We start from the raw sequence: 14,524 nt of genomic DNA on the forward strand, positions 1-14,524 counted from the left end.
CCTCAGCTGATTGATGGTCATGATGTCATGTTCCAAGGAGTGGATGATCTTGCCCGCATAAAAGAATATCGGCCCAGAATCATCACGGAGGCGGTTGAAATCAGTACACACCCAGATAATTTCAACCGCGATACAGGCTACAACTTCAGTGAACCACGGCTAACTATTATCAGAACCATCATAAAGTGATGCTTTACTGTTACCATTCGTTGTCCCTGACATGGGGCTAAAATGGCGTCCTTATTACATCTCAGGGTACCATTTTAAGTTCTTTGTTGCTTTCTCTTAACAACCATTGATGCGTCCTGTTTTAGTTTTCTATGTTTTTCTGATGGAGAGAGGCAACGCTCGTTTAGTGTGTTTATGTACTTTAGTACACGGCATAATTCCAAACGTATTACATCATGGATAGTTACACGGCCGTGAAAGTCTAAATGATTATACTATAAATAAAATAGTTAATTTTTTTACAGAGTTTCAGTTATTCATTTATATTTCCACAATTTTTAGCAATTATCAAAATTTGATTGAACGACGATCAAAGATGTGAGAAGTAAGAGATGTGTTATCTACATATCGTTTCGTTTATTTTTACAAAAGGCCAGCATTTCAGACTCATGTTTGCGACGCTCCCGTAGTCGTTTCAATCCGTCTGAATACGCATTTTTGGTATTATTGGATACCGTATTTAGTGTAGCTTCTTCACGCATACATTTTATATAATTTGCATCATCTTATTAGCCTTATATTAGGATATTTTTATAAAGTATGCCAAAATTCTTCAGTTTTCAGTGACGTAACTTTCAATATTTTCTTTATTTACAGCCAAATTTTAATATTTCTGGTGTTTTCAGACAGATCACGTGTGGACAAATCAAATGATGCCTCACCCGTCTCTGCGCGACAACGCGGTTTGTGACTTTCGATGACAAAAACATACCTTGATTTAGCGGCCATCATGTGAGGACGTCATGCGCATTAGATCAGCTAACGTGGTCACATATTGTACACTTTTATAATAATTTACAAACCAATACTGTACATCGTCGTTGCGGCTGCGATACTCCTATGTGACTTTATTGTGGGAGAAATACTGACCTGCGGCCGTGAATGTCTAAATGATTATACTACAAATAAAATAGTTACATTTTTTTACAGAGTTTCAGTTATTCATTTATATTTTCACAATTTTTAGCAATTATCAAATTTTTATTGAACGACGACCAAAGATGTGAGAAGTAAGAGATGTGTTATTTACATATCGTTTCGTTTATTTTTTACAAGAGGCCAGCATTTCAGACTCATGTTTGCGACGCTCCCGTAGTCGTTTCAATCCGTCTGAATACGCATACTAGCGAAGATGACAAACTAGGGAATCTGTAGTTCTGAAGTTTTGACCTAGATTTTATTATTTACATAATGTTTACCCTCTGACAAATTCTCACATCTGCAGCTCGTTCAGTAGGGCTAAAACATAAAACCAATCATTCAATATAAAATTTGATTTGACAACTTCTTTCACCTCTTCTAATTTTTTAACAATTTGCAGATTCGTTAGTTTCCAAGAGGGGGGACGATATGTCATCATGAGCGATAATTCTTTAAAATACCTCGTACAGTATTAAACCTTAGATGACAGGACCTTACCGGCCGAAGTTCTAAGCTGAAGTATTTCGCAGACACGAAGGTATGCAATAACGTTTGAGCTATAATATTTTGAATTTCATGAGAAGCCATTCACCAATTTTTCGCTTGAGACCCTACAACTCCAATTTGAAACAAAAGAATTTCAGGTTTCCCGCCAACTGATAGAAAACGAGAACATCGACTTTTCTTTTTGCAAGTGGTTTAATGTCGCAGTAACACATCATAGGTTTTCAGCGACGCAAGGCTGGGAAAGAGTTAGGACTGGATAGGTAGCGGCCCTGGCCTGCATTAAGGTACAGCCGCAGCATTTCCTGGTGTGAAAACCGGAATCCACGGAAAAGCTTATTTAGGGTGATCGACAGTAGAATTCAAACCCACTTCTCCTGAATACAAGCACATTGTCAAACGATCCTAACCGCGCAGCCAACTCACTCGGTAACGTAGAAATTGACAGATGAGCAATCTAATTCGAATTTAAATGTCCGCACTCAACAATTTAGACTCTGCGATTATTATAATTAGTAATATTATTTTCAGTTAGGGCCTTAGGATATAGATTAAGTTACATAAGTTATCACTTTTTTGCAGCCAAGGTTCATTGTATTATTTCTCTGATAGTCGGTCTTCTTACTTCTTAGCCCTTGAATTTCTTGATCAGTAACATGTATCCCGCTCTAGCTGAGATCTCTTTTCGCTCGAGACCAACCCTGTCGGAGTCCTGTATGACTTCCTAAACCACTTACATTAAACATTAGGTCCACTATATTCAAGATTTGTTTTGTCAGCCGCTTTTAATCCATTCTGAGCAGACACACATCAACTTCAGTCTTCGATTTCTTACAGAATTCTTTATTCACTCGTTTTATAATAATATATTATTATTATTATTATTATTATTATTATTATTATTATTATTATTATCCAGTATTCGGGAGATAGTAGGTTCGAATCCCACTGTCGGCAACCCTGAAGATGGTTTTCCGTGGTTTCCCATTTTCACACCAGGCAAATGCCGGGGCTGTACCTTAATTAAGGCCACGGCCGCTTCCTTCCCAGTGCTAGCCCTTTCCTGTTCTGTCGTTGCCATAAGACATATCTGTGTCGGTGCAACGTAAAGACAATAGAAAGTAATAATAATAATGTTATTAGTTTAACTACCCACTAACTACTTTTGTTGATTGTCGAAAACGCCGAAGTGCCGGCATTTTGCCCAGTAGGAATTACATTACTTGCCAGTAAATCTACCGATACGAGGCTGACGTACTGGAGCAACTTCAAATACCACCGGACTGAGCCAAGATAGAACCTGCTATGTTGGATTCAGTCAGATGGCCAGTGCCTCAACCGTTTGAGCCACTCATCTTGGCAAAATCTTTACTTACTCTTAACTTTTATTGTCCATCTGCCATCTTCGGGCCGATTGTCTTGACAATGATCTTTCTCTCACATTTCCCGGCTTTTCTTAGACCAGCCTTTCCAATCGGTCGTAGGTACTCACTTGCATGAAGACACTCCGTTTAAATGAATGCATTGTAATATCTGAGGATTATTATTGTTATTATTATTAAGGAGGAATAATTTATATACAATATGCATATCATATTGACGTATAGAAATGTGTAACATCGTAGCCTATTAATGAGGAATGTTGATTCCAAGCGATGCGAGTAATAACTAATGAGTGAACTGTGCGCGAGCGGTTTCAAATAAGAGGCAGAAGCCGCGTGCGGTCACGAGAGAGAACCCAGAAAGAACTTACTGTAACACGATATATGGGCGGACAAGCTCGTAAAACTCACCGCAAACTTTGTTTGCTCGTATTCTTCTTTTTTTCCTCATCTCCAATAAAATTTCCTCCTCCCTAGAAATGCTTTCCCCTACAATATATATTTCATCTTGGAATCGAGCAGATGTAATAAGCTCCTACGCTGCAGGTGAGCTCTGGGAGATGATGTGTCACAGTTGTTCACTTGGACACGGTCCCGTTTATTTCACATTTTAACCTTTAGTATTAGAGGTTTCATAAATGAAACTAGAAAAATTCTCCCTTGGTCATCAACAGCCTGCAATGTCTCTAAATACTGTCCCGCAGGACAATGTAAATATTCCACGTCTCTACACTGTGCTCACAGTTCAAACTAAACAAGTATTGACGATCGGTACAATCAGGGCACATAGTTATGCCCAGATCTGAAGCTTGTTCTTTTATGTGACTGTTGAAGTTGTGATTATAGCCACGAAACCTCTAATTGTACGCGCAATCTTAATCACAGTGCCGTACGTAATATTTAGACACATAGTTCCTGAAAAATGGTTCCACGGGGTGAGGAAGGATTTCAACAAGGCTATATTTTTTGCTAGTTGCTTTACGTCGCACCGACATAGATAGGTTTTATGGCGACGATGGGATAGGAAAGGGCTGGGAGTGGGAAGGAAGCGACCGTGGCCTTAATTAAGGTACAGCCCCAGCATTTGCCTGGTGTATATCTCATATCTCATATCGAGCACAGTGCCGGTTACAAATCAGCAATCACAAGGGCTTCCATGAATAACAAACGCAGTGGTTGGACGATGGTAGGCTGGAAGAAAAAGAATGCAGCAATTCTGGGCTGCAAACAAATACTTCTAAAATGTTATTAAACGCGATATTTACTGGCCCTAAATAACAATAACAACAACAATAATAATAATAATAATAATAATAATAATAATAATAATAATAATAGTAACGGAATAATAAGAAGAATATAAGATAAAATGGAAAAGTGCACTGCTTTTAATTTTATGTCTCAGTAAATACGCTTTACGGTTATATATTTTTTAAATTACTTATTTATTTTTTTCTTATTTTTAATTCTTTCTTTCCCTTGTATTTTCTGTTTAAGGACGACGCATACACCGAGTCCCCGGGCCAGTGGAAATAACCAATTAAGGTTAAAATCCCCGACCCGGCCTGGAATCGGACCCGGGGCTCCTCGAACCAAAGGAGTCCATGGAGTCGGAGCAAATTCGTTTTTTTTTTTTGAGACACACACATCTAAAATGAAATATTGTTTTCACGTTGTACTATGCCTTCCGGTATCAACTAGAACAAGTTTAGTAATTTCATCAGTCATATTTCTGTGTTCAACAATATGACACTGACTATAATATGAAGTAATGCAGCCAGGTGCTGTTGTTAATTACGTGGTGGTATAGCTTGTGGTTTCGGTTAATGCCTATATTTTAATCGGTTTGTTATGTAAAAGGGACTTCTGGTAAACGGAAGACTAGTTCACTCTTTTCCTATTAAACTATTTCAGAGAAACTTATGCGTTTCGGTGGTGGAATTGAGAACCCAAGCTGACTGACGTTTGCAACATACAGGCCTTTTAGGTTCTTAATGGATACTAGGTAGTACTAACATACCTAAAAATATATCAATTACCCTAAAGCTCCCACGACCGACCTCGATAGCTGCAGTCGCTTAAATGCCACCAGTGTCCAGTATTCGGGAGACAGTGGGTTCGAATCCCACTGTCGGCAGCCCTGAAGATGATTTTCCGTGCTTTCCCATGTTCACACCAGGAAAATGCTGTGGCTGTACCTTAATTAAGGCCACGGCCACTTCCTTCCCACTCATAGTTCTTTGCTGTCCCATCGTCGCCATAAGACCAATCAGTGCGACGTAAAGCAACTTGTAAAAAGAAAACGCTCCCGCGAGCACAAAACTATGTGTAAGAGATTCATTTATAATCTACGCTGTGGTGTGTAACTCCTGCCTATAAGCAGCTAGGGTGGCTAAAATTCGAACAGAGAAGGTATCTAGATATAGCCGCACAAATATATGAATTATTCAAGATATTTAGGCTTTCCAGTTGTGAAATTAGCAGCGCTTCTCCCCAGTGTAGTAGTGGGATCATCAGTTGAATTCCTGCACCTTTAAGAAACGCTGGCGGCTAGTGAACCGCACTAAGAATCTCCTTTGTAGGACCGTGTAGTATAGTACACTAAGGTAGTGGTACTCAAATTATGGTACGCGTACTATTAGGGTTACGCGGTGTCGGCTCAAGCGCTACGTTTCTTGTCTACCACTACACATAGTCCCCTTTCCGAACTATTCATTATAAAATATGTGTCCGTTTGTACCTCCCTCTGCCTACTGTAGGTATGTAAAATGGTTATTTATCCTGAATAGCCCTTTTTAAATGTTTTTTCTATATCGATTCATTCACTTCAGCCTTTTCACTAAGTGTGTAGAATAGTAATTGTTGCATTCATTATGCATGTCTTTGCTGCGCAATGTAAACCTCGTAATTCCACTGACGAGGAAACCCCGTCTTTCCATCTGTCTTGTGACGGCTTGCCACGTTGCCTGAGAAGGGACGATTATATACAATATATTTTTGTTATTTTTGGAAAACAGAGTGGTGTAGCGGCTTAACCGCTCGCCTGTCATCCCGGAGAGCGTGGTTTGACTGCTGGTGTTGCTGGGGTGGGATTTTCAGTTGAACCGTTGAAAATCCCGTGATGTCAGGAAGGCCATGCGACCTTAAATCCTCGGCCACAACTCCGTTATCCCTGAGCAATTGGGATAAGGTGATGATGATGATGATGATAATAATGATTATTTAATATTATTTGGCATCCAGCAAGAATCATTTGTTATTTCTGGTATAAGCAAAATATACCCGTACTTTGGTGGTAGGAAGGTAAAGCGACTGGGTTTTGGGGGAGCGCCAACCACTGCACTAGGGGATACACATATGTCGTACGTGGGCTGCAACAGTAGCACAACTTAAAAAAAAAAAAAAAAAAAAAAAAAAGATTTTCAGTTAATGTACTCTCCAGTATTGCTGATCAATCTTCCTTCCAGCAGCAACAGCGGCATATATTGTCGTTCATTATTCCACCAACAAATGACAGAAGTGCCTCTGCAGCGTTCTCTGCTTTGTTGTTTACAATGGCCGCAATAGTGGCGCTTCTCAGTTTGTACCTGGAGCTCGGCAGTCGCGTAGCATATTCTGTTCATCAACAGTGACACCTTGTACGTTGTGCCGGCGCTGCAGAAGAATTTAACAATTGTCTGCAGTCCATCAGAAACTCATTTATGTTCTTCTTCCCCTACTTCTCCTTCCTTCAATTTTACCTTGCAAGGTGATGGAATATATATTTATCATTTCGAATAATATGACCAAAGTACTGAAGTTTATCCTTTTTGATGTTGTGCATGACGTCTAGTTCTTTGTTGAGGCGTTGGAATACTTCGGTATCAACCCATGATATTCTGAGCAGGCATCGGTAGAACCACATCTCAAAAGGTGGAAGTTTTTTGGAGGCGTTCTTCACCACCACCATCTGCACTATAAATTAAGAGAGAAACTACACAACAAAGAAGTAAACGGAAACGGAGATTGATCTTAAAGTCCCTTTTACAGAGAAGATTGTTCTTTCTTTTGATTGTAGTCCTTGTCTGTTCGATTCTGTACCTAATTTCAGCAGCATTGTTCCGTCTGTGATTAAGTACGCTGCCGAGATACTTAAGCGCTGAACTTGCTTCAGTGATGTTCCAGCTACTGTCAAGTTGACAGGTTTAATTCCATGTTTACTTATGGCCATTACTTTGGTCTTTATCGTGTTTAAAACGCAGACCTGCTGCAGCACTGTGTCCACCACACAGTTCAGTAATTCCTGCAGATCTTCAGCACTTGTTGCAAGTAGAAAAGTATCATCTGCATATCGCAGATTTTTTTTTGCTAGTAGCTTTACGCCGCATCGACACAGATAGGTCTTATGGCAACGATGGGAGAGGAAAAGCCTAGGAGTTGGAAGGAAGCGGCCATGGCCTTAATTATGGCACAGCCCCAGCATTTGCCTGGTGTGAAAAAAGAGAAGCCATCTTCAGGGATACCGACTGTGGGATTCGACACCACTATCTCCCGGATGAAAGATCACAGCCGCGCGCCCCTAACCGCACGGCCAATTCACCCGGTGATTTTTTATTGTGATCCCATTGACAACGATACTCCCTGTCATTTTGAGGTGTGCCATTGTTGTAGCCCACGAGCGATATGTCTCGCTGTATAAATGCCTACCTTTGACTTTTATGTAAAAATTAAGGTTTCCAGAAGTAAACTGTAATTTAATTTCACACTAATTTTGAAATTATAATATTCAAGCATTTCATGCCTTAAAATCATGGAATAATCAACGTTTCGCTGCGGTGCGGGTAATTCACTTGATACGTTTACAATATATTAACCATTTCGGAACCGGCGTATTTAGCATCCAGATCTTACCTTCATTCATTATACCCTAACCGCAGTACACGTTCTAGTTTAACTACTACACACTCTTTTCGTATATGTAGAACTGCTTTGTAGAGCCATTTCTTCCCAGTTATTGGCTCTGCTTTGCGAAACATTCTATTTGCAGTACCGGAACATTCAAATTCAAAAACGATTAAACATGGCCATGTCCTGCAGGAAATCAAGTAGAATATTCCACCTATTAAGTTACTGAAATGGATGAATGAATGAATGAATGAATGAATGAATGAATATGATGTGTGCTACCTGGCTTCTTCTCTTTTTCTTCTTTGCTTCACTTCGATGAAATTTTCACTGATGCATTAGCAGAATGTAGATGCATTCTGTTGTAGACAACTTCCTGTCGATATCAGAGCGATATAAAACGCTGTTTTCTCACTGTTTCGTTGGGCCCTGTGTTTTCACTATTCATACGTCGTTTTTGTTATGGTGACGATCAGATAGGACAGGGCTAGGACTGGTATAGAAGCACGGACTTCATTAAGAAACAGCCTTTGCCTGGCTGGAAGCGGATAACCATCTTCATGTATTCAGGAGTTCGACACCACCATCTCCTGATTCAAATTCATTAGCTGCACGGCCGACTCGCTTGGTTTCCGTTGCCTTCATACGGCGAGTTGTTAGTGGTCATGAGTTTGTTATTTTTTGGATGCGTGTCCTTTGACCTTTTCATTCATCTTCTCGAGCTACGCACCTTCGCACGATTAACCCTTCACATGATCGTCTCATTTACGTGAAATGCGTTCCTGATGCGCATATTTCGGATGCGAATCTTACTCGAAACTCCCGTTGACATGTTGAATATTTTCATCTCGGTCAGTTATCTCAATTACTGTCCAGCTCCATGGCTAAATGGTTAGCGTGCTGGCCTTTGGTCACGGGAGTCCCGGCTTCGATTCCTGGCAGGGTCGGGAATTTTAACCTTAATTGGTTAATTTTGCTGGCACTGGGGCTGGGTGTATGAGTCGTCTTCATAATCATTTCATCCTCATCACGAAGCGCAGGTCGCCGACGGGTGTCAAATCAAAAGACCTGCATCTGGCGAGCCGAACTTGTCCTCGGACATTCCCGGCACTAAAAGCCGTACGCCATTTCATTTCATTTTTTCATCTCAATTATTAAAAATTGTATTCGAAATTCCAAAAAGAATCTAAAATAATATTCGTTAATAAGATGCGGTACAACCGATTGAAGGTTAAACGTCTGTTTAAGAAAAGCGGTAGCTTCAGCCCCAAGATACTTTATAAAACCACTAACGCAACTAGCACAAGTATTACAAGAACACAAATACTTTTAGAAGGGGAAATTTTGCTGTTTTTTAAAAGATGAAGTCTATTTGTCTAATATTCATGTTATATTGCCCATATTCTGCACAGTAGTTTCCACACCTACTCTCGGCGACACGAATTATTTAAAACAGATTTCTATAATTAAAAAGAAAACAAACACAGTGACATGAATGAGGCGTGCATTTGTAATGCGGGAAGCATGTTCGAAGCTTCATTTGGAAGTCCGTAACGCAGGCCCTGGCCTGTACATTATGACACGAATGCTCGCTTTGAAAGAGAATAAAACATCAGCTAACAGTGAAGTTTGAACACATTTCAGAAAAGTAGACTGAGGAGTGTGGAAGTAGACGGATAAGACAACCACCGTGGTAGATTCTCAGCTCTTTTACTCGTTAGATGGTCTAGAACTGTGTGCATTGAGACTGGAAAATCACACCTGAGAAATAAAATGAGCTGAAATCTCCCTCTAGGGCATAACTGTGACGCAGTCTGTTGATTACTTATCAACTTTATTTGAATTGCAAGGCTACTTCCCTTCAAATACTTCTAATAATAAATTAAAATATCATCATCATGCCCATCTCCTTGGCTGAATGGTCAGCGACGCGGTTCAGAGGGTCCCAGGTCCAATTCCCAGCCGGGTTGAGGACTTTAGCCGCATCTTGTTCATTCTTCTGGATGTTTTGTGTTTGTCACAATACAAAAAACAGAAATCAAATACCATGTCACGACAGCCTTGAAAGGCATGACCTTCCAACCGTCTGCTGTTCATCCCGAAGGCCTGCAGTTTACGAGATGACGTGTGGTCAAGGTGACGAATCCTCACGGCCGCTATTCTTTGCTTTCTAGAACGGGACCGCCGTCTCACCTTCAGAGAGCTCGTAAATTGTAATCACATAGGCTGAGTGGATCTAGAACCAGCCCTTAGATCCAGGTCAAATTCCCTGACCTGGCCTGGAATCGAGGGGCCTCCGAGTAAGAGGCAGGCACGATACTCTTTTGTCTCAATACATAGCTCTCCATATAGACAAAACTCTCCACACTATTAGCTACCACAGAAACATGTCATAGCGAATAAATCCTTGCCTGTAAACATGCATTCGGGAGTTAGTGGATTCGAACCCCAATGTTGGCAGCCCTGAAGATGGTTTTCTGTGGTTTCCTATTTACACACCAGGCTGTGCCTTAATTACGTCTACGGCCTTTTCCTTCTCATCTTTACCCCTTTCCTATCCAATCGTCGCCATAAGACCTATGTGTGTCAGTGCGACGTAAAGCAAATTATAAATTAAAAATCCCTCCATGCAAGCATCTCAATGTTAAACACATCCAATGCATATGAGCTACGAAATTTAGGTAAATAAAATATAATAAAGTATGAGAATATATTCTTTATTTATTCCTAAACATTACAATCCTTTTCTTAATCATCGTTATCCGGTCGATTAGATTAACAGTTTGCCTTTTTCTACCACTACGAGCGCTAATGTGAGTCAGTGCATTGTTTCACTTAAAAACCACTACGAGCGCTAATGTGAGTCATTGCAGAGTTTCATTTAAGCCCTTATAACTATATTCGGTGTGGACATTTTTAAAAACCCGAGCTCGATAGCTGCAGTCGCTTAAGTGCGGCCAGTATCCAGTAATCGGGAGATAGTGGGTTCGAGCCCCACTGTCGGCAGGCCTGAAGATGGTTTTCCGTGGTTTCCCATTTTCACACCAGGCAAATGCAGGGGGCTGTACCTTAATTAAGGCCACGGCCGCTTCCTTCCCACTCCTAGCCCTTTCCTGTCCCATCGTCGCCATAAGACCTATCTGTGTCGGTGCGACGTAAAGCAAATACCAAAATAGCATTTTTCAAAAAATCAGAAAAACACGTGAGGGTATTGAACCAAGCGACGTATTACAGGAAGAATTATGTAAATATTTTTTTTTAAAAATGATATCTGTTTAGGGCGTCGACTAATGTGGACCTTTTGCCCATACTGGCACCGTATTGCTTTCTTTTTCTTCTTTCTTTTTGCTAGTTGCTTTACGTCGCAAAGACACAGATAGGTCTTATGGTGACGAACACCATACTGTATGAACCTGCGTGTAATTGGAATGGCGGTAGTGTGGAATGTTGTGTACGAGGAAAGGAAGATTAAGGACATCACACACACCCAGTTCCCAGGCCAGGCCGGCTGACAGGCGGACATGGGCTAGGATTTGAATCAAAAGGAAAACAAATAAGGAAACAAGCGATTTTAGGCTGTGTTTCCGGAACTGCATTTAGCCCGGGAGTAATTTTCGAAATTTATGATCTTAATTTCAGAATCACAATTTGAAACGTTACGGGCCCTTTAGCTCTAAAACATTTGGCACAATTGAGGAAATTGCTTAATTTTACATTTTTTCTTGTATGGGGACCCCCACTTTGCCTGCTATGAAATGTTTTCAACATTAAAATCCTTCCATCCATCGTTGGCGTCAGGAAGTGCATCCGGCAATAAAACAGGGCCAACTTCACTTGTGCGACACAGTTTGCACTCGCGATCCCTGCAGTGTGAGGGCAATGTGGTGGTAAAAGTAGAAGCTGAAGTAGGAGATCGTCATCGACATCATCATCACCATCATCATCATCATCATCATCATCATCATCATGGCTGGTGACTAGAACATTTGCCTTTCGAATGCATGAATAGCGCCACTTATGGGCAGATGGATCGGAAGACCAATTTCAGAACCATAAGCTTTACTGCAATTTTGCCACATTCGCTGTAACCGAGCTCGATAGCTGCAGTCGCTTAAGTGCGGCCAGTATCCAGTATTCGGGAGATGGTAGGTTCCAATCCCACTGTCGGCAGCCCTGAAAATGGTTTTCCGTGGTTTCCCATTTTCACACCAGGCAAATGCTGGGGCTGTACCTTAATTAAGGCCACGGCCGCTTCCTTCCCACTCCTAGCCCTTTCCTGTCCCATCGTCGCAATAAGACCTATCTGTGTCGGTGCGACGTAAAGTAACTAGCAAAAAAAATGAAAAAAAAAATTCCCTGTACCATATATCTTTGTTGGTGAAGAGCCTACAAGTAATTTTTCTGTCTTCTTCTTCTTTTTTCTTATTCCTACTCTTCGACAAACTCTATGTAAACTCTTTGTAAAAAAAACTCTATTATCACAATCGTTTCCGCTATCTGTACTGCTATGGCTCTTGTGGACAGTAAGCTACCACATCGGACGATCAGATGCTACATACTCCGAGTTGGTTACATCAATTTGTAACACTAAAGCTACGCAGATTATCAATTCAGCTTATTTTGCGAACAGTAAGAGCATACGGGACATCTAACTGTGATGTCTGATCCCCCTGTGGGTGGAGGCGGTAGAAAAATACCCACAGTACCCCCTGCCTGTCGTAAGAGGTGACTAGAAGGGGCCCTAGGGGTTCTGAACTTTGGAGCGTGGGTTGGCGACCATGGGGCCCTTAGCTGAGTCCTGGCATTGCTTCCACTTACTTGTGCCAGGCTCCTCACTTTCATCTTTCCTATCCGACCTCTCTTGGTCAACTCTTGTTCTTTTCCTACCCCGACGCTATTAGGTTTGCGAGGGCTAGGGAGTCTATCATTTTCACGCCCTACGTGGCCCTTGTCTTTCTTTGGCCGATGCCTTCATTTCTCGAAGTGTCGGATCCCTTCTTTTATTTCATTCTGATTAGTGTTATATAGAGGATGGTTGGCCAGTTGTACTTCCTCTTAAAACAATAATCATCAGCATCACCACCACCACCACCACCACCACCAGTGATGTCTGAACAATAACAACAAAGCCTCCGTGGCTCAAGCGGCAGCGCGCCGGCCTCTCACCGCTTGGAGGTTCAAATACCGTCACTACATGTGAGATTTGTATTGGACAAAGCGGAGGTGGGACAGGTTTTGCTCCGGGTACTCCGCTCTTGCCTGTCATCTTTCATTCCATAAACACTCTCCAATATCATTTCATTTCATCCATCAGTCATTAATCATTGCCCCAGAGAAGTGCGACAGGCTTCGGCAGCCGGCACAATTCCTATCCTCGCCGCTAGATGGGGGATGGGGACTTCATTCATTCCATTCCTGACCTGGTCGAGAGACTGGAAACCGGCTGTGGATTTTAATTTTTTCACAACAAAAACAACAACAACAACAACTGCAGCCACTGCTATGTCCGCCTCCGTAACGTAACCGTTAGCACTATTAGCTGCCGTTTCCGGAGGTTCCCCGGTACCGCCAGTGATTGAAGAATGGCTGGAAGGCTGGTATATGGTTCAGTCGGCGGATGCAGAGTGGGTCTCGGCCCACAAGTGGCCACGGCTGGTCCATGATCCGATAGCACTTCACTCCGACCGGCCAACCGAGCAGAGGACGGGTGGCCACGGCTCTACGTGGCTCTACGCCTCTGTATTCGGGAGACGGAGAGGGGCTGCTCACCACCGTCGGCTGTCCTGAGAATGGTTTTCCGTGGTTTTCCATTTTCCTGGACTAAGACGAATGCCGAGACTGTTCCTAGAATACGCCACGGCCGCACAACCTCTCACCTTCACCGCACATCTCCTTCTCCGATACAAATCTCCTGGCCTGAGAGACGGCGTCACCGTTTAGAAGGCCCGCCTCCCCCTTCAGGGGAGGAATGAAAAGAATTAGTAGTAGTAGTGGTATATGATTAAAATGACGCATGCAGTTTACCTCAATTGGAGGTGTGCCTGAAAACAGCTGCGCTACCTTGGGACGAGGACACGAGTTTACTACTCATACTGTATTACCACCATCATCACCACTTCCGCCATCGGTTTCAACGACGTATGTCCTTTTTATCCGATTATAGTGCGGTTGATCCTGACTTGTAGCACTTCCAAGTGTTCAAATCTTACAATTGCATACTGTTGGCCTTCAATAAGTTATAGAACTCCAGAAAATAATTAGACATCCAGACTTGTGTCAAGATCGTTAAGAGTAATTAGCTCTACGTCCAGGCGTTTTTCCCTCGAGTTGTCATAGAAAACCCAGGAAAACCTCTTTTCTAGTATGGTCTTCAAAAGGATATCAATAGATGTTAAAAGGCTAGAAGCCTTTGAGTTCGGGAGTTGCGTCGGCTGCAACGGATAAGTTGGGTGGAGAAGAGGGCCAACACTGAGGTACTGAACATTGTTCAACGAAAGAGACTGAATTACTCACAGAAGAAGAAGAAGAAGAAGAAGATGATGATGATGATTTACTTGATGTTAAATATATCTCATTCTAGTCTAGAAAACCAAATCAAGACAGTG

Source organism: Anabrus simplex, chromosome 1 (assembly GCF_040414725.1).
Source record: "Anabrus simplex isolate iqAnaSimp1 chromosome 1, ASM4041472v1, whole genome shotgun sequence".
Taxonomy (NCBI): Eukaryota; Metazoa; Arthropoda; class Insecta; order Orthoptera; family Tettigoniidae; genus Anabrus; species Anabrus simplex.